This window comes from Dipodomys merriami, unplaced genomic scaffold (genome assembly GCF_024711535.1).
Source record: "Dipodomys merriami isolate MVZ:Mamm:240054 unplaced genomic scaffold, mDipMer1.0.p SCAF_872, whole genome shotgun sequence".
NCBI lineage: Eukaryota > Metazoa > Chordata > Mammalia > Rodentia > Heteromyidae > Dipodomys > Dipodomys merriami.
The window spans coordinates 57,598-79,947 of record NW_027206482.1 but is presented as its reverse complement, the minus strand read 5'-3'; the positions used below and the strand labels follow the sequence as shown (position 1 = coordinate 79,947).

General features: G+C 38.2%; 1 non-coding gene across 1 annotated transcript; it reads right to left on the bottom strand.

Moving 5' to 3' along the window:
• Window positions 1-21,867: 21,867 nt before the first annotated feature.
• On the bottom strand, window positions 21,868-21,974 carry LOC138820385 (U6 spliceosomal RNA). Its single transcript, XR_011369855.1, has one exon. It is a non-coding gene; the product is annotated as a U6 spliceosomal RNA (small nuclear RNA).
• Between the last annotated feature and the right edge of the window lie 376 nt (window positions 21,975-22,350).

Below are 22,350 nucleotides of genomic sequence, written 5' to 3'. Positions count from 1 at the left end.
TTTTGTTGTTGTTTTTGGTTGAGGGGCTTGATGTCTGGGCTTGGGCACTGGCCCTGAGCTCTTCAACTCAAGGTAAGGGCTCTATATCTTGAGCCACAGGGCCTGTTCTGGTTTTCTGGTGGTTAATTGGAGATAAGAGGCTCAGGGGCTTTCCTGCCCAGGCTGGCTTTGAACGGCAGTCCTCAGATCTCAGCTTCCTGAGTAGCTAGAATTACAACTATGAGCCTCTGGTTGCAGGCTAAAAATGGGGGGGTTTTATAAAAGAAAATCCACCTCTTCACCTGTGTCTAAATATCAGATATCACTATTAGGACACGGCACCCTCAACTCATTTCATCAGACATTTTAAATTTTCTCTTTTCCTTCATGTGGGAACACTGCAGTCAATATCAATTCAGCTGTGGGACTGGATCAATTGTATGTTAACTGCTAGCATGAAAATCAAGAACTGTTACATCAAAACAAATAAAACCCTCATTTGGAATAATTGTTTTCTCTTTTTATTACAAAGCTGTGTTTGATTACTTCCTAATGTGATATTGGACCTCCTAACAGAATGATGACATTTTCTTTCTCTTCAGCAATTGGCCTTCTCCCACATGTGGTCAAATATTTAAGAATTTAAAGATTTCCATTGATAATTCATTAAGCTGATCTCTAAGAAAATGTGTATTTCTGGAATTGGTCTTATGTCTTGTTCTTACATGCACAAGTGTTCTATGATTTATTTGTTCTACAAGGAATTCTATTATCCAATCTTTGTGTGATCAATTTTAGTCTCTCTGACCAGTCTTTCTGACCCTCTCTCGGGAATCTCATTTCAGTCTGCCTCATAAAAAATATATTAATTATTAGCTAAATGACTCTCAGCTTCTGTTTTTTGCCTGACTTCATGTAGGCTGTGATAGCAGCCCTGACTGGCTGTACTTACTGGAGTTTTCTGTTTGTTTGTGTGTTTTTTAGAGATCTAGGATTACTATTTAAGGTAGTAAATTCTCTGGGCCCGAGTGATCCCCCGGCCTAGAGTCAATGGCTTTTTTCCTAAAGATACAAAAACAGCTGACTAAATTCCTGTTTTAATTGTCTCAAAATGAGGCAATCTGGATCCTTGCAAAGCCATCAATGAGCCTCTGTTACCACTTACAGAAATGTTCTATCAAGATGGCTTTTCAAGGTTGACTGTGAAAAAGGTTCATTTCCAAGTGACCACCATAAAACAGATCACATCACTGGAAACAGACTTTTCTATGGAAGGTTGGCCTTTCTTCCTTGTTTTACGATAGATAAAAACATAATATTCTGCAGTTTTGGCCATCCTGGAGCACGTTTTCCCAAGAATATTCTGTAGTGTAAAAGAGGACCAATTATCAAAATAAAGGTGAAAATACTTGTCTACTACAGACTGATTTATCTGGCTTATATCTATTGTTATTTTCATTACTTCAAACACATGGATAATTTATATTGCAATTAGACAAGTGGCAAAAGATTAATGGAATAAACATTTATTTTACTTTCATATATCCAATATAATACACTTAACCCCTTATGGAATATTAATTCCAAGAGTAGAAACAACGTCAGGAATATAAAATGAACCTCAAGTTGTGTAATCTGGCACATATACACCATCATCTACTCAGAAATTCAGTCTCTCTATAAATACGTATTTGGTACAAAATAATAAAAATTTAACTAATGAATATGACTTTTAAGAATCATCTGAAATGCTACTCATGTATCTAATTACATATTACTGTGTAGATGTCACCTAGAAAGGAATTTAACATGCATGAAGAAATTAAATTTCCACAATTTAAGCTAGATGATAGGAGTCATACCCTCATGTACTGTGTGGTGTGTTACCACAGCGCTGAACCCTTCCACCTAATACCAAGAGTCATGTGCAATAATTTATTATTTGATGTCAAGATGAGAGCTAAGTGTAGAATACACTTTGAATTATTCCATTAATTCACATCAATTAAACAGTAATCATATATTATTTTTAAAATTCTAATTCTTGTCAATTTTACAATTCATGAAATGTATTATTAAAATTAGTTTCAATTTCTTCTTTTCTAAATTTTAAATTATATATTAAATTTAAATTTAATTTATATATTAAATTTAAATTATATGTTAAATATTTAATATTAAGAAATTAGGCATAAGTAACCTGTTATTAAAATGATCTACTATTAAACAGTGATTTGAATTATAGATCTAACAAATTGTGATGTAAAAAACATTTATTTTGGGTCTGGTTGTGGGGCCTGAACTCTGTGAATGGGCGCTGTCCCTCAGCTCTTCAGTTCAATGCTAGTGCTCTACCACTTGAGCCACAGCGCCACTTCTGGCTTTTTTCTTTCTGCTTATGTGGTGCAGAGGAATCAAACCCAGAGCCTCATGCATGCAAGGCAAGCGCTCTTCACTGAGCCACCTTCCCAACCCTGATGTAAAAAACTTTTAATAGAATTGTAGGTAATAATTTTTAAACTTACTAGCCTGTTATTTGTTTTCTAATTGTGTCATTTCTTATTCTTGGTCCAAGTCATCTCTTCACCTAAGTTGTTTAGTTTTCTATTTTATCTCTATTTGTTTGCTGATTGTGCATTTTGTTTTCCCTTTGTAGTGACTGACATGAGGCTGAAAATCTGTATGTTAGTTTATTACTTCCTATGTTAAAGTCAAACTACTGCTCCCAACAGCTTTTCTACTCTTCTTTGTATACTATTGTATTTCCCCCACTCCCATCTCCTGTATTGCTGCTCTCAAGTATTTTATTTCATTTTGTATTTACATTTTATTGTCAAGGTAATGTACAGAGGGGTTATACTTACATAAGTAAGGTAATGAATTCATTTCTTTTATAACTTTTTAACTTTCCCCCATTTTCTCCCTCGTCCCTCCCAACATCCCCCCCAAGATTACTTCCAACATATTGTCTCGTGATTTTCACTTTTGCATAGGTTCCCCCTTTGTCCTTTGTCTCACCATTTTGTTTTTTTCTCTTACCCTTCCCTAGTTCCCTAGATGTGATAACCTGGGTATCAAAATCAAATACAGTGACTAGAGGGGATAAACCATATGTGGGGAAAACACAAAAGGATGAAAAGTACATAGTACATTAAGAACAACAACAATAAAAATGTGTCTTGGAGTTCATTTCACTTGGAATCACCTTTTATGGTCATATGTTCATAGCTATTGAGTAATTCTGCTCATCTACTAAGATTATCCGTGATGTGCACAATAATGCTCCCCTATTATTCAGTAAACCCACTTCTGGGCATTTAACCATGTGACCACAAACAAGGCCACACTGAAGCTACCAGCACAATTATGTTTTTTACAGTATTATTTACCATAGCTAAGGTATGGAATTAAGCCAGATGCCCCTCAGTAGATGAATAGATATAGAAAATGTGACACAGACACACAGACATACACACATACACATACATGGAATACTATGCTTCCGTCAGAAACAATGATACCACCTCATCCGTGAGAAAATGAAAGATCTTGAAAAAACATCATACTAAGTGAAGTAAGCCAGACTTAAAGGAACATAGGTCTCCAGGTTTTCCCTATTTGTAATAATTAGGTTACATCAAGGAAAATCTCATGTATTTTAATTTGAAATTTTGTTCTATGTTGAACATACAACATTATTACTATATTGTTTGTTATTCTTTCTTTTTTTGAGGAGGGCTAATATTTATTTAACCATTAAAATGAAGTTTGTAGCCACTGTATAAGGTTTAATATAATGTATCTTCTTAATAATTTTTATTGTAAAAATACCGTATGGAGGACTTAAAATTACATGGCAAGGTAATGAGTACATTTCTTATCAAACGTTGTTGCCTCCAACTTTGTTTCCCCTAACCATCAATTCCTATCCCTCCCCCAACTCTTGTGCAAAGGTTGTAAAGTTCGATTTTAGACTTAAAGTCCTGTACATCTCATTGTTGCAATGAGTCCACCTATTTAAACAATTTGTTTTTTTTTTTTGCTTCACTTCCACAAATTATACCTACATCAAATACAGTGAAAACAGGGGTTATACCGTGGGGGAGGGACACACAAAGCAACAAAGAAATAACTTATAAATATGTTAGAAACGATAGCAAGAAAGAAAATATAGAGTCCTTATCTTGAGGTTCATTTCACCTAAAATCAACTTATCTGACGGTTATTTCTTGTCTCAGACATATACTAGTTATTGTACATAAGGGAAGCCATGGGACGTATGTTTCTTTGCACCTGGCTTACTTCACTTAATATAATTTTTCCAAGTCTTTCCATTTCCGGACAAATGGGGCAAAAGTCAGATATACTTAAAGAATTATGTTCAGCTTATCCATTACTGAAGGAAGAACAACTAAAAGAGCAATCCCCATTAGGAAGAAGAACTCCTATTTACTTATCTTCATTCCTTTGTAAGGCCAGTGTTGCCCCCTGTATCCTCATGTTGTACATTACAACTTTATACTTGATCATCAAGTATATCTACTGTCTTCTACATTGTGACATAAATTCCCCAGAAATTCCACTTCGCTTTACTTTTTAAAAAAATTCTCTCTAGTGAAGTTGTTCTCCCAATCTGAGGGCTTTCTATTGATCTTGCTAGCTATGTCCTTTGCCATGCAGAAGCTCTGCAATTTCATGCAATCCCATTTGTCCAACGTTTCTTTGATTTGTTGTGTTTCTGGGTCTCTATTAAGAAAATCTGGTCTAGTCCAAGGAGACCCAAGGTTTCTCCTATTCCATCTTGTAATGTTTTTAGAGTGTCGGCTTTGACTCAGAGGTCTTTGAAGCATTTGGAGTTGATTCTGGTGTAGAGTGATATCTAAGGAACTAGCTTTAATTTTCTACAAGTAGTTAACCAATTTTGCCAGCACCATTTTCTGAAGAGGCTGTCTTTCTTCCATTCTATGTTTTTCAGCTCCTTTATTGATGACTAGACATACAATGGAGAAGTGTCTCATATCTAAAATATACCTGGAACTCAAAAAATTAAATCCCTCAAAAACAAATCTTCAAAGAAACAATGCCCAATAAGTAAGTGGGCTAAAGACTTGAAAAGAAACTTCTCTGAAGAGGAAAGAAGCAGGGCCAATAGACAAAGAAAGATATGCTCAATCTCCCTAGCCATAAAAGAAATGCAAATCAAAACAACAATGACATACCACGTCATCCCAGTTTGAATGGCTATAATGAAGAACTCTAATAACAACAGATGCTGGAAGGGATGTGGACAGAAGGGAACATTACTGCATTGGGAGTGTAAACTTGCTCAACCACTTTGGAAAGCAGTATGGAGGTTCCTCCAAAGACTCAACAAAGAGCTCCCCTATCACCCAGCAATACGATTTTTGGGTATCTACCTAAATGATCACAAACAAGACGACACTAAAGCTACCAGTACGACTATGTTTATTGCAGCATTATTTACCATAGCTAAGATGCCCCACAAGTGATGAATGGATCAAGTAAATGTGGTATATATACACAATAGAATTCTATGCCTCCCTCAGAAAGAATGACATTGCCCCATTTGTTAGGAGTTGGAAAGACTTGGAAAAAATTATATTAAGTGAAGTAAGCCAGGCCCAAAGAAATATAGGTCCCATGGTTTCCTTTATTTGCAATAACTAGTATATGTCTGAGTCAAGCAGAAAAGGTCAGATAAATTGATGTTAGGGAAATGAACCCTAAGATATGTATTCAAATGTTTATTTCTTTCATGCAATTGTATCTAAAGTATTTATAAGATTTTTTTGTTGCTTTATGTGTCCCTTCCCCATGGTATAATCCCCGCTTTCATGGTATTTGATGTTGGTATAATTTGTGGGTGGTAAGGGAAAAAACAAATCATTTAAATACGGTTACAGGTGGACCCATGGCAACAGTGAGATGTAAAAGTCGTTATTTTGAAAATGAACTTTACAACTTTGGGGGAGGAGGAGGATTGGGTGAGGGGGAGGATGGGAAGGAATGGGAATGGGAAACAAAGATGGAAGCTACAATGCTTGATAAGAATGAAAGGGTTAAAATAACTCCATTTTGAGGCAGTGACCATTTGTTTCTTGTTTATCTCAGCTAGCAGAGCAACACGTGGTGGTAATCCAAACACCTGGTTGTTTGCCTTCATAAGCTCTGCAAATCTTTAGCTCAGGGCTCTCATCCTAGGCTCCACTGTGTGAGAGTGTAGGATGAGGCCCGAGCTGCAGCCCGTCTAAATAAAACCTTGCTTTTGCATTTCGGAACATCTAACTCTAGTTGGTCTTCTTTGTGGGGGTCCTGCAAAATGGTTACTACATGTTAGTGAGGGCTCATCCAGGATACCTCAAGAGACCCACGAGACCTCAGACTCCGAAGGTAAAACCGTGCTGTCAAATTGTCTTGTCCTGTCGTTCCTCTCTTTATCTGTTTTATTTTCATTTTTGTTTGTGAGGACGGCCACTCCAATTTGTATTGTGTAAAGGGTTGTCATAGCGGACGCGCTTGCATGACAACCCTGGAGGAACTGGGAGACATCCCAGATCCTCTTGTAAGGGGGATGGTCCTTGGATCCCTGCCATGAAACTTGTGGTGCATAGGTTAGTTTGGTCTTGGGCCAGAACTGACCAAGAGGGCCTCCTAACTGAGGCCCAACTCACTCACTGGGGTCTGCTCCTTCTGCTTCCCTATTACAGGGGTCAGCGAACCAATTCAGGAGATCTCCACTTCGTAACCTTCTTTTTTTAACTCTTAGGGCTGTGTATGTTTTGTTTGTACTGTTTATTGTTTTTTGGACTGTACGACTAATGGGACTGGAAATCATGGGCAACATTCCATCAACCCCCCTAGACTAACAAAAATTAAAAACTAAGAAAGGGGAAAAGATGTACTCCCGGTTTTTCAGGGAGATAACGTGGAAAAAATATTTCCTACCCCATACTCAGCTTCCCAGGTTCCTTTTGCAGAGCCTGAGAATCACCAAGAGGAGGAGGTAGCTATAGAACCAGCAGCCGAACCCTCGGCACCTGCCCTTAAAGTTTCTGAGGGGCCAGTCACTAGAGGAAGCCATGGGATCAGCCCCTCTCCCCCTTCTAATGAAGCTGTTTTTTCCTTAAGCACAGTAGGTCCTGTGGATGCAAATGATCAACAGCAATTCTAATATTGGCCATTTTCTACCAGTGATCTATACAATTGAAGCACCCAAAATGCCTCCTTTTCTGAGAAACCCCAGGATTTAATTCGTTTGCTTGAAACCATTCTCATTACTCATCATCCACTTGAGATGATTGCAGTCAGCCTTTACAGGTCCTTTTTACCACCGAAGAGAGAGACCGTATCTGAGAGGCGGCCTGGAAACAAATCCCTGGCCACACAGGAGCGCCCATCACAGATCCTGCCATGAGCGCTGCCTATTTTCCTGAGATCTGACCAACAGGGGACTGCAATATGGTTGAAGGTAGGGAGCGACTCCTCATCTATCACCAGGCTCTGTTTGTAGGTCTCAAGGTGGTGGCTCACCGACCTACTAATATGGCCAGAGTCTATGATGTTAGATAGGGAGGAATTGAAAGTCGGGGAGGGTATCTTGAGCAGCTCATATAAGCTTTTAGTCAATATACCCCATCTGATCTTGAGACCCTGGAGTCAGCTCAGATGATTATGTTTTCCTATATAAATCAATCTGCATCAGACATAAAGCAAAAGTTGCAGGCTCTAGAAAGACTTGGTGAAAAGTCTATTAGGGATCTAATAGCCGTGGTGGAAAAGGTTTACAGTAAGAGAGAGACAGAGGAGCAAAGAAAGGAATGGAAGGGTAAAGAATGACATTGAGCATGAAAAGAGAGACCAGGCCAAGGAAAAGACGCCAGACTTGTTGTACTTGTCACTGTCACACGCCGTGCATACCTGGTTCACAGATCGCAGCTATTTCATTCGAGATGGAAAAATGTATGTGGGCGCAGCAGTAACCATAGACACTGAGATAGTGTAGGCTGAAGCACTCCCCCAGAGAACATCTGCACAAAGAGCAGAACTAGTGGCACTAACAAAAGCCCTATGGATGGGGAAAGGGAAGGGATTAAACATTTACATCGACAATCAGTATGCTTTTGTTACCATGCATGTCCAGGGAGCCATTTACCAAGAGAGGGGGCTGCTGACAGCTGAAGGAAAGGCTATTAAAAACAAACAAGAAATTTTAAGCCTTGTCCAGGCCTAGGGGAACCAGCAAATATTGCCATTATGCACTGCCTTGGCCATCAAAAGGGAACTGATTCAACAACCAAAGGAAATAACTTGTACAATCAGGCAGCTAAGGAGGCGGCCCTCCATCCCAGAGGGGGAGTACTTACTCTAGTAGACGCAAGGCCTCGAGCTTTGCCTCCTGAGCCTCAGTACTCCCAAGAAGGCTTGGAGTGGATAAAGAAAATTCCCATGGCCTATAAATCCCCAGGCAGAGAAGAAAATAAAGACTGGTGGAAAACTGGTGAGGGGAAACTTATCTTGTCACAAAGATTGGGCAAGGGGATTCTTAAGAGAATCCATCAGGCCTCTCACATGGGAACCCGAAGAATGCAGGACTTGCTCCAACACTCAGAAGTAAAAATTAAGCAAGGAAATCAACTCATTGAGAACATTGTTAAAAATTGTAAAGCCTGTCAGCTCACCAATGCCCCCAATCAACCGGTTACAAAAGGAGCTCGCCTCCATGGAGATAGGCCAGATGTGTATTGGGAATTAGACTTCACAGAAATTTAAAGTGGAAAAGTTGGAAATAAATATTTGCTAGTTTTTGTAGACACCTTTTCAGGATGAGTTGAAGCCTACCCAACAAAGCATGAGATCGCGAACTTCGCGGCTAAGAAGATCCTGGAAGAAATCCTACCCATCTATGGCTTCTCATCCACCATCAGGTCGGAAAATGGACCGGCCTTGGTCTCAAAAGTAAGTCAGGGGATAACTGTGGCACTGGGGACAGATTGGAAATTGCACCATGCTTATAGACTCGAGAGTTCAGGGCAGGTAGAAAGAATGAATCAGACTCTAAAAGAGACCTTAACTAAATTGGCTTTGGAGACTGGCACAGACTGGGTATCACTCCTTCTGTTTAGAATAAGAAATTCACCCTATCACCTTGGGTGTACTCCTTTTGAAATAATGTATGGACATCCTCCACCTATTATCCCTAGCCTTCAGACTGGATTGCTTGCTCATTTGAGTGACACTGAATTTCTATGTAAACTTGACTATCTATAGCTTGTCCACAAAAGTGGGTGGCCCCAGCTTAGAGCATTATATGATTCTGCTTCTATTCCTACCCCCCATTTGTTTAAACCAGGGGACTGTGTGTTTGTTCGAAGGTACAACTTGAGATTTTTGGAACCACAGTTGAAGGGACCTTACATGGTACCTTTGGCTACACCCACTGCCCTTAAGGTGGACAGCATTGCTGCTTAGATCCACTGCACCCATGAAAGACTGGCTGACCCCATTGCCCTGGATGACCATGGGGAAACATGGGAAGTCATTAAGCATCCTACCCAACCACTCCATATATAACTCAAGAAAAGAAAAATGGACTGATTGTTATTGGTATTGTTTCAATTATCATTTCCAGAACTCCTGGGAGGCACTCAGTACAACAAGGGGAACTTTGTGCTGTCCAAGGAGAAGAGTGTTGTTTTCACATTGACCATTTAAGAATAGCAAAAGACAACATGGCTATGGTCATAGAGGGAATAGTCAAGATCGAGAGCTGTTGAAGTGAAGTTTGGGGCCGGAGCCACAATATTGTGTCTCAGGACCATAAGTCAAGGGGGGAGGAATGGTTAAAGTAACTCCATTTTTGAGGCAGTGATCATTTGTTGCTTGTTTATCTCAGCTAGCAGAGCAACACATGGTGGTAATCCAAACACCTGGTTGTTTGCCTTTATAAGCCCTGCCAATCTTTATTTATCTCAGGGCTCTCCACCTAGGCTCCACTGTGTGGGAGTGTAGGACAAGGCCCAAGCTGCAGCCCATCTAAAAAAAACCTTGCTTTTGCATTTCAGAACGTCTGACTCTTGTTGGTCTTCTTGGTGGGGGTGCAGCAACGTGGGCACTACAATAAATGTACTCATTATGTTGTCCATGTAATTGTAACCCCTCTGTACAGTACTTTCACAATATGAAAAATTCTTGGGAACAAAAAAAATCATTTCCCTCTAAATCGTTCAGGTTGCGGTGTGTGTGTGTGTGTGTGTGTGTGTGTGTGTGTGTGTGTGTGTGTGTGTGTGTGTGTGTGTGTGTGTGTGTGTGTGTGTGTGTGTGTGTGTGTGTGGTTTTACAAAGATCAGAAGACATTTTTCTTCATTTAGAATACATCTTTCAGGTTATTGTAAATTGTGGCTACTGGGAGAAGACTCTTGCTATATTAAAGATGAAACAAAAATATATTGTGCATACAACACAGTGCTTTATTAGTCTGTAGTTCAACCCTTAACTTGAATTTATATCTTGGCCGTTATTGTGAATAATGTGAATAGCAATGAACTATAGATATATTTATCAGTTTCCCAAAGAGAAATAAACACATAATCGGTGGGTCAGATGATATTTCAACTTTACATTTCTCTAGAAAACTGCATACTACTTTCTACAACGAGAATATTAACCTGTATTTTGACTAAGAGTGTGGAAAATTTCTTCTTTTTACTTATGTGGTGCTTAGGAATCAAACCCAGGGCCTCAGGCATGCAAGGCAAGCGCTCTACCACTGAGCCACATTCCCAGCCCTAGAAAATTTCTTTTATCCACATTCTCACCAACATTATTACCTTTTTTTTAAGGGCAGGTTTGTACTATGTGCAGTAAACCAGACTGGCCTTAGAATAAAATCCTATTACTCCAACCTGCTAAATGCTTGGAATTACAAACCTTTACCACCACACCAGGTTCCTTTGATTTTTTTGATAAGTGTTATAATAGTTATGATGTAGTATCATAGTAATTTTGAATTGCATTTCTCTAATGACTTCTGTTCCAAAAGCATTAAGCCAACATAGAAGTTGTATTAAACACAACATTGTAAACCCACTGGCAACTTTCATGGCTATTTGGAAAACAGGTCTATTCCGAGCTTTTGTCCAATTTTAATCATTTCTGTTTTTTAATGTGAAAATACTGTAGAGAGGGGTTACAATTACATGCGAAAGATAAGTAAATTCCTTATCAAGCATTGTAACCTGCTCCTTTGTTTCCCATTCCAATCCCTTCCCATTCTCCCCGTGCCACCCAGCCAATCTTCCTCCCCCTCTTCTCCCTTCATAAAAGTTTAAAGTTAGTTTTTCAGCATAATAACTTGTACCTCTCATTGTTTCAATGGGTCCACCTGAATTCCTATTTAAACGATTTGTTTCTTCCTTCATCTCGACAAATTATACCAACATCAAATGCAATGAAAGCAGGGGTTATACCGTGGAGGAGGGACATAGAAAGCAACAAAAAATCTTATATATACTTTAGGAACAATTGCATGAAACAAAAAAAAAACATTTGAATACATATCTTAGGGTTCATTTCCCTACCATCACCTGATCTGACCTTTTCTGCTTGACTCAGACATATACTAGTTATTGCTTATAAGGGAAACCATGGGACCTATGTTTCTTTGGGCCTGGCTTACTTCACTTAAAATAATTTTTTTTCAAGTCTTTCCAATTCCTAACAAATGGGGCAATGTCATTCCTTCTGATGGAGGCATAAAATTCCATTGTTTATATATACCATATTTTCTTGATCCATTCATCACTTGAGGGGCATCTGGGTTGGTTCCATATCTTTGCCAAGGTAAATAATGCTTCAATAAACATAGTCGTGCCGGTAGCCTTAGTGTAGTCTTGTTTGGAGTCATTTGAGTAAATGCCCAAAAGTAGGATTGCTGGGTCATAGGGGAGCTCTATGTGGAGCCTTTGGAGGAATCTCCATACTGCTTTTGAAAGTGGTTGAACAAATTTACACTCCCACTAACAATGCAGCAAGCCTCCCTTCTGTCCACATCCCCTCCATCATCTGTTGCTATTAGAGTTCTTGATTATTGCCATTCTAACTGGGATGAGGTGGTATCTCAATGTTGTTTTGATTTACATTTCTTTTATGGCTAGGGAGGTTGAGCATTTCTTCATTCATGTGTCTATTGGCCATGCTTCTTTCCTCTTCAGAGAATTTTCTCCTTTTCTTTAGCCCACTTTCTTATTGGGCTGTTGTTTCTTTGAAGATTTGTTCTTGGGGGAATTAATATTTTTGAGTTGCAGGTATATTTTAGATATGAGACCCTTGTCTGTTGTATGGCTAGTGAAGATCTTCTCCCAATCAGTGGGCTTTCGATTGATGTTGCTAGCTATGTCCTTTGCCATGCCCAAGCCCTACAATTTCATGCAATCCCATTTATCCAATCTTTCTTTGATTTGTTGTGTTTCTGGGTCTCTATTAAGGAAATTTAGGCCTCTGCCAAGGAGACCTAGGGTTTCTCCTATTCCATTCTGTAATGTTTTCAGAATATCGGCTTTGACTCCAAGGTCTTTCATCCATTTGGAGTTGATTCTGGTGCAGAGTGATATCTAACGATCTACCCTTAGTTCTCTTCAAGTAGTTAACCAATTTTGCCAGCACCATTTACAGAAAAGGTTGTCTTTTGTCCATTCTATATTTTAGCTCCCTTATCAAAAATTAGATGGCTAGAGGTCTGTAGGTTCATTTCTGGGTTTCCAATTCTATTCCATTGGTCCTGAGGTCTGTCCTTGTGCCAGTTCCAAGCTGTTTTGATTATTATGGCTTTGTAGTAGAGTTTGAAATTTGGTATTGACATTCCTTTAGCCCTGCGCTTTCTGTTAGGGATCATTTTCGCTATTTGGCATCTTTTATTGTTTCATATGAAATTTTCGATTGCCGCTTCTATTTTCTTGAAGAAGGAGGTTGGAATATTGATAAATATCGCATTGAATTTGTAGATAGTCTTGGGACGTATTGCCATTTTTACGATGATGATCTTTCCAATCCAAGACCATGGGAGTTTTTACCACTTTCTAAGTTCTGTTTTGATTTCCTTTTTCAGGTTTTTAAAATTTTCATCATAGAGGTCCTTCACTTTTTGGTAAATTAAATTCCTAGTTATTTTTTTTGGAGGCTTATTATGAATGGAGTTGCTTTCCTAATTTCAGCCACACTTTTCTCATTGTTGGTAAACAGAAAAGCCATTGATTTTTGAGGGTTAATTTTATACCGTGCTACTTTGCCAAAATTTTGAATCAACTTGAGAAATTTGGGAGTGGAATCTGTGATATTCTTTAAGAACAATAACATATCATCTGCAAAGAGGGAGAGTTTGACTTTTTCATTCCCTATTTGGATCCCCTTTATGTTTATATCTTATGGCTGTAGCTAGGCATTCTAATACTAGATTGAAGAGAAGTGGAGAGAGTGAACATTCTTGGCTCATTCCTGAGTTAAGAGGGAATGGCTTCAGTTTTTCACAATTAAGTATAATTCTGGCTGTAGGTTTGTCATATACAGCCTTTATTGTATTGAGGAATGTTCCCTGGATTCCTAATTTTTTCAGAACCTTCATTATAAAGGGGTTTTGGATCTTGTCATATGCTTTTTCCACATCTATTGAGATAACCATGCAGTTCTTATCCTTGCTTCAGTTGATGTTATGAATTATATTAATTGATTTGTATATATTGAGCTAGCTTTGCAGTCCTGAAATGATTCCTGTTTGATCATGATGCATGATTTTTTGGATAAATTGTTGAAATCTATTGGCCAAAATTTTGTTGAAAAGTTTTGCATCAATGTTCATCAAACAAAAGGGTCTATAGTACTCTTTCTTTGATAAGTCCCTGCCTGGTTTTGGGATGAGGGTTATGATGCCTTCATAGAATGAGCTTGGTAGTGAACTCTCTCTTCAAATTTCATTGATGAGCTAAAGGATTATTGGTGTGAGCTCTGCTTTGAAAGCCTTGTAGAATTCCACTGTAAAACCACCTGGTCTTGGACTTTTCTTGGATGGGAGGTCTCTTATTGCTCTTTCTGTTTCAATGCTTGAAATGGGCCTCTTCAGATGGTTTAACTCATTTTGGTTTACGTACAACATGTCAATATTTGGCAGGAAAAGTTCTGTCTCTGCCAAGTTCTCAAACTTATTAGCATAAAGTTTTGAGGATTATTCCCTGATAATGTTCTGAATCTTGGTTGTTCCTGTGGTGATGTTAAAATTCTCATCTCTGAGTTTATTTGTATGTATTCTCTTCTTTTTTCTGATAAGATTTGCTAAGGGGCTATCAATTTTTTTTAATTTTTTCGAATAACCCACTCTTTGTTTTGTTGATTCTTTCCATGTTTTTTTGGATTCCACTTCATTTATTTCTGATTTAATTTTGTCATTTCTTTCCATCTACTGGATTGGGGTTTATCTTGCTGCTCTTTTTCAAGGAGGCTCAGATGTCTCATTAAATTGTTGGTTTCAGATCTCTCCAATTTGTTGATATAGCATCTCAGAGCTATAAACTTGCCTCGAAGTACTGCCTTTGCTGTTTCCCAGAGGACCTGGTAATATGTGTGTTCTTTTTTGTTGAATAACATGAACATTTGAATTTCCTTTCTAATTTCTTCCAACTCCCACTCGTGAGTGAGCAGTGTGTTGTTTAGCCTCCATTAGTTACAGGACTTTCTTTGGTAGCTTTTGGTTTTTAGTTCTAATTTTATTCCCTTGTGGTCTGAGAGAATGCAAGGTATTACTGCAATGTTTCTGAATTTGGGCAAGTTAGCTTTGTCACCTAAAAAGTGGTCTATTTTGGAAAATGTTCCATGTGCTGATGAGAAGAATGTGTATTCTGATGCTGCTGAGTGAAATATTCGGTAGATGTCTGTGAAACCTTGTTGATGTATGCAGTTGTTTAGATCTGCAGTTTCTCAGTTTAATTTTTGCCGAGTTCATCTATCTAGTGGGGAGAGTAGTGTGTCAAGTTCCCAACAATCAATGTCATTGTATCTATGTGGCACTTGAGGGAAAGTAGTTTTTCTTGGATACATTTGGGTACTCCGTTGTTTGGAAAATAGATATTTAGAATTGTAATATCCTCCTGAAGGAAGGATCCCTTAAATAATATATAGCGAGCTTCCTTATCTCTTCTCATTGATTTTAATTTGAAGTCTATTTTATCTGATATGAGGCTTGCAACACCTGCCTGTTTATGGGGGCCGTTTGCTTGGTAGATTTTGTTCCAGCATTTCACATTCAAAATGTGTTTGTTTTTATGGGCAAGATGTGACTCCTGAAGGCAGCAGATAGAAGGATCTTGCTTTTTAATCCAACTAGGGAGTCTATGTTGCTTAATTGGAGAGTTCATTCCGTTAATGTTGAGAGATAGGACTGAAAGGTATTTGGGAGTTCCTGCCATTTTATCCACCTTCTTGCGAGCTGTACCAACTGGGTTCTTCCTATGTTCTTGGATTCTCAATTTGGGTGCAGTTTCTTGGCCTTTATTGTGGTTTTGTTGGTTTTCTATGTGTAGGATATGTTTAAGAATCTTTTGTAGGCCTGGTTTGGCAGAGATATATTGTTTCAAATTTTCTTTGCTATGGTAGGTTTTTATTTGACCTTCAGTTATGAAGGAAAGTTTAGCTGTGTATAGTATTCTTGGTTTATAATTGTTTGTCTTTAGGGCATGGCATACCTTATCCCGGGCTCTTCTTGCTTTGGTTGTCTCTGCTGAGAAATCTGAGGTGATTCTAATTGGTTTCCCTTAATAGTTATTGATCTTTTCTCCTTGAGAGCTTTAAGGATCTTTTTCTTGGTCTAAATTGATCCTGTGTGGATTATAATGTGAAGGAGGGAAGTCCTGTTCTATTCTGGTATAGTTGGAGTTCCAAAAGCTTCTTGTATTTGAATAGGCCTATCTTTTTGCATGTTTGGGAAGTTCTCTGCTAGGATCCTGTTAAACACATTTCCTAGACCATTGACTTCTCTCTCTAAGTGCCCCATTACACTCATTATCCTCAGATTAGTCCTTCTGATGGTGTCTTCTAACTGTTGAATAGATCTGTCATATTTCTTGGATTTGTCTTGATGTTTGTACGTTCTTTCTCTATAATATCTAAGCTGTCTTCAATCCCCAAGATTTGATCTTCTGCATGATCTAACCTACTGTCAAGACTTTCTATTTTGTTAATATTTGATTGCTTCAAACTCTTTGTTGGAGCTTTGTTACAGATCTTCTATGAACTTCTTTGCTTCCTTAATTTGGTGTTCAGTGTTTATTCTCAAATCACTTAGTTGATTGGTTATGGTTTCCTTGGACTCCCATTCCTTCTGTTGGGTTCCATTCCGCATTCCCTTTGTGGTCTTCCTGATTTCTTTCAGCTCTCTCTTTATGGATTCCATAAATGCCTCTAAAGATCTTTGTCTATCTCATCCCTCTCTCTCAATTCCTGTATTACTCTTTGATTAGCTTCCTCACGTTTATGCATTTCCTGACTTTCTCTTTGTCTATTCTCAGCCAGCTCACGCAATTCATGTCTATCTCTTTGACTGGACTCAGCCTGCTCTTGCCATCCCTGTATTTCTCTTTGAGTGTTTTCAATCTGCTCAAACAATTCCTGTGTCAATCTTTGAGTAATTGTCTCAAGATCATGATATTCCTGTATTGACCTTTGGTTTGCTCCTCTCTCTCCCTATCATGCTCACACTGAGTCCTTTGCAGGTTTTCAATTTTTTCATTTACCATGTTTACCAGTAGTGTTTGTATAGCTTTTGGGGAGCTCTCCCCTGGATTATTATTATCTGTTCTGTCCCCTGATTATTATGAGTGGGAGTTGAGATACCCGGACTTGCCATTTTTCTTGTGTTTTTCTGCTTGTTCTGCCGATTTGGAATGAAAGTAACACCAGTTTTGTGCTAGAACACTATCTTAAGACAAGCATCATCCAAAGTCTGTAGTTGCACAATCAAAAATCTGCAGATACAATCTAGTTCAACAGATCTTTTTATTCAATATCAAACATCTATGTACTAATGGGCTATGAACAGCAAAGAATAATTTGACATACCAGAAATTATAAGGTTTAGTGAGAAATGTGGGTAAAAATAGATATAGAGGGATGTGGAAAGGTAAAAGGAGAGTTAAATTATCTAAGTCCTAATCTCAATAAAGGAAATAGTTTGGTTAGAATGATAGTAGAGAAAGAAAAAAAGAAGAAAAAATAAGAAAAAGAAAAAAGAGACAAGAAAGAATAGAAAAATAAATATTAAAAACTATTAATTGAAACACTTAAAATTTATGCAAATTTAAGAACGTAATATTCACAGAAGAACAGGGATAGGATGAGAGAAGGCGAGGGATAGAAAGGAGATGCGAAAAAGTAAAAAAGAGTTGAAAATATTATACAGGTATAAAGAGGCAGTACTGCTATTAAGCAACTTGTCAAAGATGATTTGAATTGAGTAATAAATTTCTGGATTGTGTACACAATGGGGGATAAGGTCTAATAATCAACTATTGGTATATCTGAGGATGAGCAGAAAAGCAATTAAGTCACGCAAAAAAGAATGAAAGAAGAAAAAAAGTGAAAAGAAAAAGTTAAGTAGAGCTAAAACACACACACACACACACACACACACACACACACACACACACACACACACACAAACACACACACCCGCACAGATATTCCCCCAAAATAAAAATTATAACAGGACGAAAAAAACGTTAACAGCAAACAATTTTTTAAAATTAAAAATGAAAACAAAAAATTTAAACAAATTTTAAAAGGTACAAAAAATGAGTTCTTTGATTTTTGGAGGGTGTGGGAAGATCTTGTATCTCCCTTGTGTCTGTAACCAGTCTTTTGTTGGAGTCTCTCGTCTGCTTGTGGTGTTTGATTTTCTTGTGGCTTGATTGGTTTCTTAAGTTAGTTTGTTTGAGCAGGCAGAAAAATGTTCTGCTTTACCCAGAATTTTGTGATCCTCCTCCCAGGCTAATTCAATGGGAGGGAGATCTGCTTTGAGTCTCACAAAAGAGGGAGATGGATTTTTCCTCTAGTTTGGAGATGCTTTGTTGAGGCTTGGTTCTGGGTAGAGTGGAGGCCTTTGAGCAAGCAGTAGAGTTTCCCTGAGGGGCTAGCTTCTGAGACACTTACAGAGCCTATCCTGGAGATATACTCAGGGTTTATGTTTACTGAATTTCAGTTGATTGTCAAGACTGTTGTAGGGAGGGGCAGCCTCTGGCTCTGTTTAGCCTGTGAAGAAATCAACACTTGAGGAGGACAGAACTTTCTCTGCTTGGGCGGGATGACTTTTCCCTGGGTGGAGCTGAGCCTGGCAGGTGAGGTCGGGTTCCTGTGATCTGCTAAATGACTCTTGTTTTCTTCCAAGGCCTGAGTTGGAGCTAGCTGCTCAGCCAGGCCTTTATCACTATAAAAGATGGAGATCTCCAGTAGTGGGGAGGGGAAGTGTTGCCTTTCCTCCTCTGCTCCCTTAGAAGGAGTGAGGATGTCAGGCTTCTACTCATGCCAGAGTCTTGGTTCCTGGGTCATCGCTGGTCTGCGATTTGCAGGATGAAGATGTCTGTTCCTTGTCAGTTCTTGCTGGTGTTGTGTAGAATCCCCTAGCCCGCTTATCTGGGGCTTTGGTCCCAGACTCTCTGTGTTTCGTTTTTGATGGCCTACAGCTGCCACAGCCACCGCCACAACCACAGCGGAGCCTGCTGGCAAGTGCACGGACCTGTCCCCTTGCCTGGATTTTCCCTCTCTGGCTAAACTCTCTGGTGATGGCACCCTTGGTGTGATTCTTTTACTTAGGACTGTTCACTGGAATACTTAAACTGCTTTCTATGAGAGAGCCTGTTTAGACTCCACCTTCTCCCCTACCATCTTCCCTGAACTCTTTTGAATTTTAATTATTTCTTGTTAATCTCATCTTTAATCTCTTTATACAAAATCAATAATTAATTCAAGGGAGGAGAAAGGAAAATTTAAGCAACTCTTTACATTTTCCAATTTTCAATAACATGATATTGCTTATATCATTTTCTGTTTAATCTTTAGACTATATAATTCAATTTAGTTAGACCTTTCATAAAGCTATATGTATTTTATTTATTTTATGTTAATTGTTTTTTCCAAAGCCTGCGTGTCTAATTTCCCTTGGTTTCATTCAGTGTCAAGTAGTTCAGATTTCAAATTGAAGAATAAATTGAAGGAAGCAAACAAAAAATACAGTTCTTCTCATCTGATAATGCCTCAACAAGAATGAAGAAAGAGTTCATCCTGCTAAGGACCTACGATAGGATATCAAAAAGAGAATTCATTTTTCTAAGTATTCCCTTTCTTTGAATGGAACTTAAATGATATAAAACACAATATACTGCTCAGGTACTTTTACGTTTTATCAGTTTTGCACATTATCATAAGGACATTACCTCAGTCTACAACATTCCTTCATTATTCTGTCCTTGATACTTTTACACTACCAAGACATAAGATAACCAGTATGATTTAAAGCATGAGACGTTGTACACATGGCTTCCTTGGAAGCAGAGCATGGTCAATAGATCACATTCCTTCTGGTTGCTCACTACCTGTAATGTTTTCTGTAATATTATTGCATACTATTTAGTATTAAAAAATTTTGGCTAAACTCAAAGCTCATTCACAATATTTTATGTTAAGTATTTTGCATGTTTTATTTCTCTCAATTCTTAAGATAACAATTGCTATAATGCTCATGTTATTACCATTTTAGCGTTGGGAAAAATTGTAATTTAAGGCACGAAGTGCATGGCCCAAAGACACATAGTGAGGAAGGAAATGAGTCACGGTCTCCAAACGCCTTTTAGCAATACAAAAAATGTAGGTAAAAATCTCTCCATTCTCTTACACTCTCATTTCAATATTCATATTGTCCTATAAATAATAACATACCAAATATTGCCCATGGTGATTGTCTTCTGTTACATTTTGTCTCCAACACAGACTGTGTTGGTGACATTGGGTTATCATGCACAGAGCTGAGCTTATAAATTGAGGTCCAAAGATAGTCAAATTTCTTTTGTCCCATAGCTCCTGTATCCTTTTTTAAAAAGTACTAAAACTTTTAAATACCAAAACTTACTATCTTTTAAGAATCCAAAAACGAAGTGAATTCACATATAATCACTCCAAAATGATTTAAAAGTAGGAGATGATAAAACAGGCCCCCATCAAGTAAACTTTCTTCTACTTTTAAAATTATTCTGAAAGCCTTGTCCTGGCTGGTAACACCTTTAATCCTTTCTACTCGGGATATCTACTCAGGAGCCTGAGATCTATGGAAAACTGTTGGAAGCCACTCAGGGCAGAATAAGTTCATGAGATTATTTTTCAGAAATTATAATGAACTAGCAAAGAGCCAGGAATGGAGATGTAGCTCATATATTAGCTCATCAATCTAGAGAGGAAAGGCCTAGCAAGACCTTGAAGCCCTGATTTCAAACTCTGAGCATGCCAATGCACAAGCATGTGCATGTGTGCATTTGTGCATGCGTGTGTGTACACACACCCACACCCACACATTTATTCAAAATACCTTCAAATCAGCATATCAGTGTTCTGCATTAATTTCTTTGTTAACGATATTATCTGGGTAAAATAGAGGAAATAAACTCTTCTATATCAGAACATTTTTATACTTTTTTTTTTTTTACTGTGAAAATACTGTACAGAGGGGTTACAATTACATGGGCAAGATAATGAGTACATTTCTTATCAAGCATTGTAGCCTCCTCCTTTGTTTCCCCTTCCCATCCCTTCCCATCCTCGTAGCCCTCCCACCCAATCCTCCCCGCTCCCCCCACCAAAGTTGTAAAGTTCATTTTCAACATAACGACTTGTACTTCTCATTGTTGCCAATGGGTCCACCTGTAAAAATAGCTGTACAGAGGTGTCATATTTATATGAGCAAATAATGAGTACATTTCCTAACAAGCATTGTTACCTCTACCTTTCTTTTTCTTCCACCATCCTTTCCCTCCCACCTCCAGAAATACACTCCCCTCCCCCTTCCCCTGCCTAAAGTGTAAAGTTCATTTTTCAACATAGTGTCTTGTGCATCTCAACCTGTATCCATATTTAAGAATTTTGTATTTCCCTTTCCCCTCCCCAAATTAGAGAAACATATACACAGGATGTAGGCGCACCAACTTCAAGTACAGTGAAAACAGGGGTTAGAGCATAGGGAAGGAACATATAAAGGAACAAAAAAAATCACATCACACATTATAAGTATCTTAGAAACAATAGCAAGAAACAAAAAAACCACTTGTCTGGTTCATTTCCTGTAATATCATCTTATCTGATATGCACATAGCTTCTGATCTATTCCGCTTATCCCAGACATATATTAGCTGTTGAAAATAAGGGAAACCTACGTTTCTTTGGACTTGGCTTACTTCACTTAATAAATTTTTTTCCAAGTCTTTCCAATTCTTAACAAATTGGGCGATGTCATTCTTTCTCATGGAGGCATAGAATTTAATTTTTTATATATACCACATTTTCATGATCCATTCATCTTCTGTGGGCCATCGGGGTGGGCTCCATATCTTAGCTATTGTAAATAATGCTGCAGTAAACATAGTTGTTCTGGGAGTTTTAGTATGGTCTTCTTTGTGATCATTTGGGTAAATCCCCAAAAGTGTGATTGCTGGGTCATAGGGGAGCTTTATATGGAGTCTTTTGATGAGCCTCCATACTGCTTTCCAAAGTGGTTGAACAAGTTAACACTCCCACCAAGAATCTAGTAAGGTTCCCTTGTGGCCACATCCTTTCCAGCATCTTTATTGTAAAAATATGGAATGATTCAAGAATTTGCATATCAACCTCGCACAGGAGCCATGTTAATCTACTCTGTACTGCTCCAATGTTAGTGTATGTGCTGCTGAATTGAGCACAGAGCATTTTTTATATATAAAGTGTAATTGATTTTCTTGAACTAGACAATTCAAAGAAAAGTAAGATTTGAAGAATTCTCGTGAAATTTTAAAACCATGTACTTCTTACATAAGCACACATTTAAGAATAGCCAAGATTGACATGTCAAAAACAAAATAATCCCAGATATTGTTGTTCAAGAGATGTGTAGGATCGGGGGAGGGGGGTGGAATTGGTTGGGGGGGCGGAGGAAGGCTGGGAAGGGATGTGAAGGGTAAACAAAGGAGGAGGCTGCAATGCTTCATAAGAAATGTACTTACTCATTATCTTGCCCATGTAAATGTAACCCCTCTGTACAGTATGTTCACAAAAAATAAAAATAAAAAAGAGATGTCT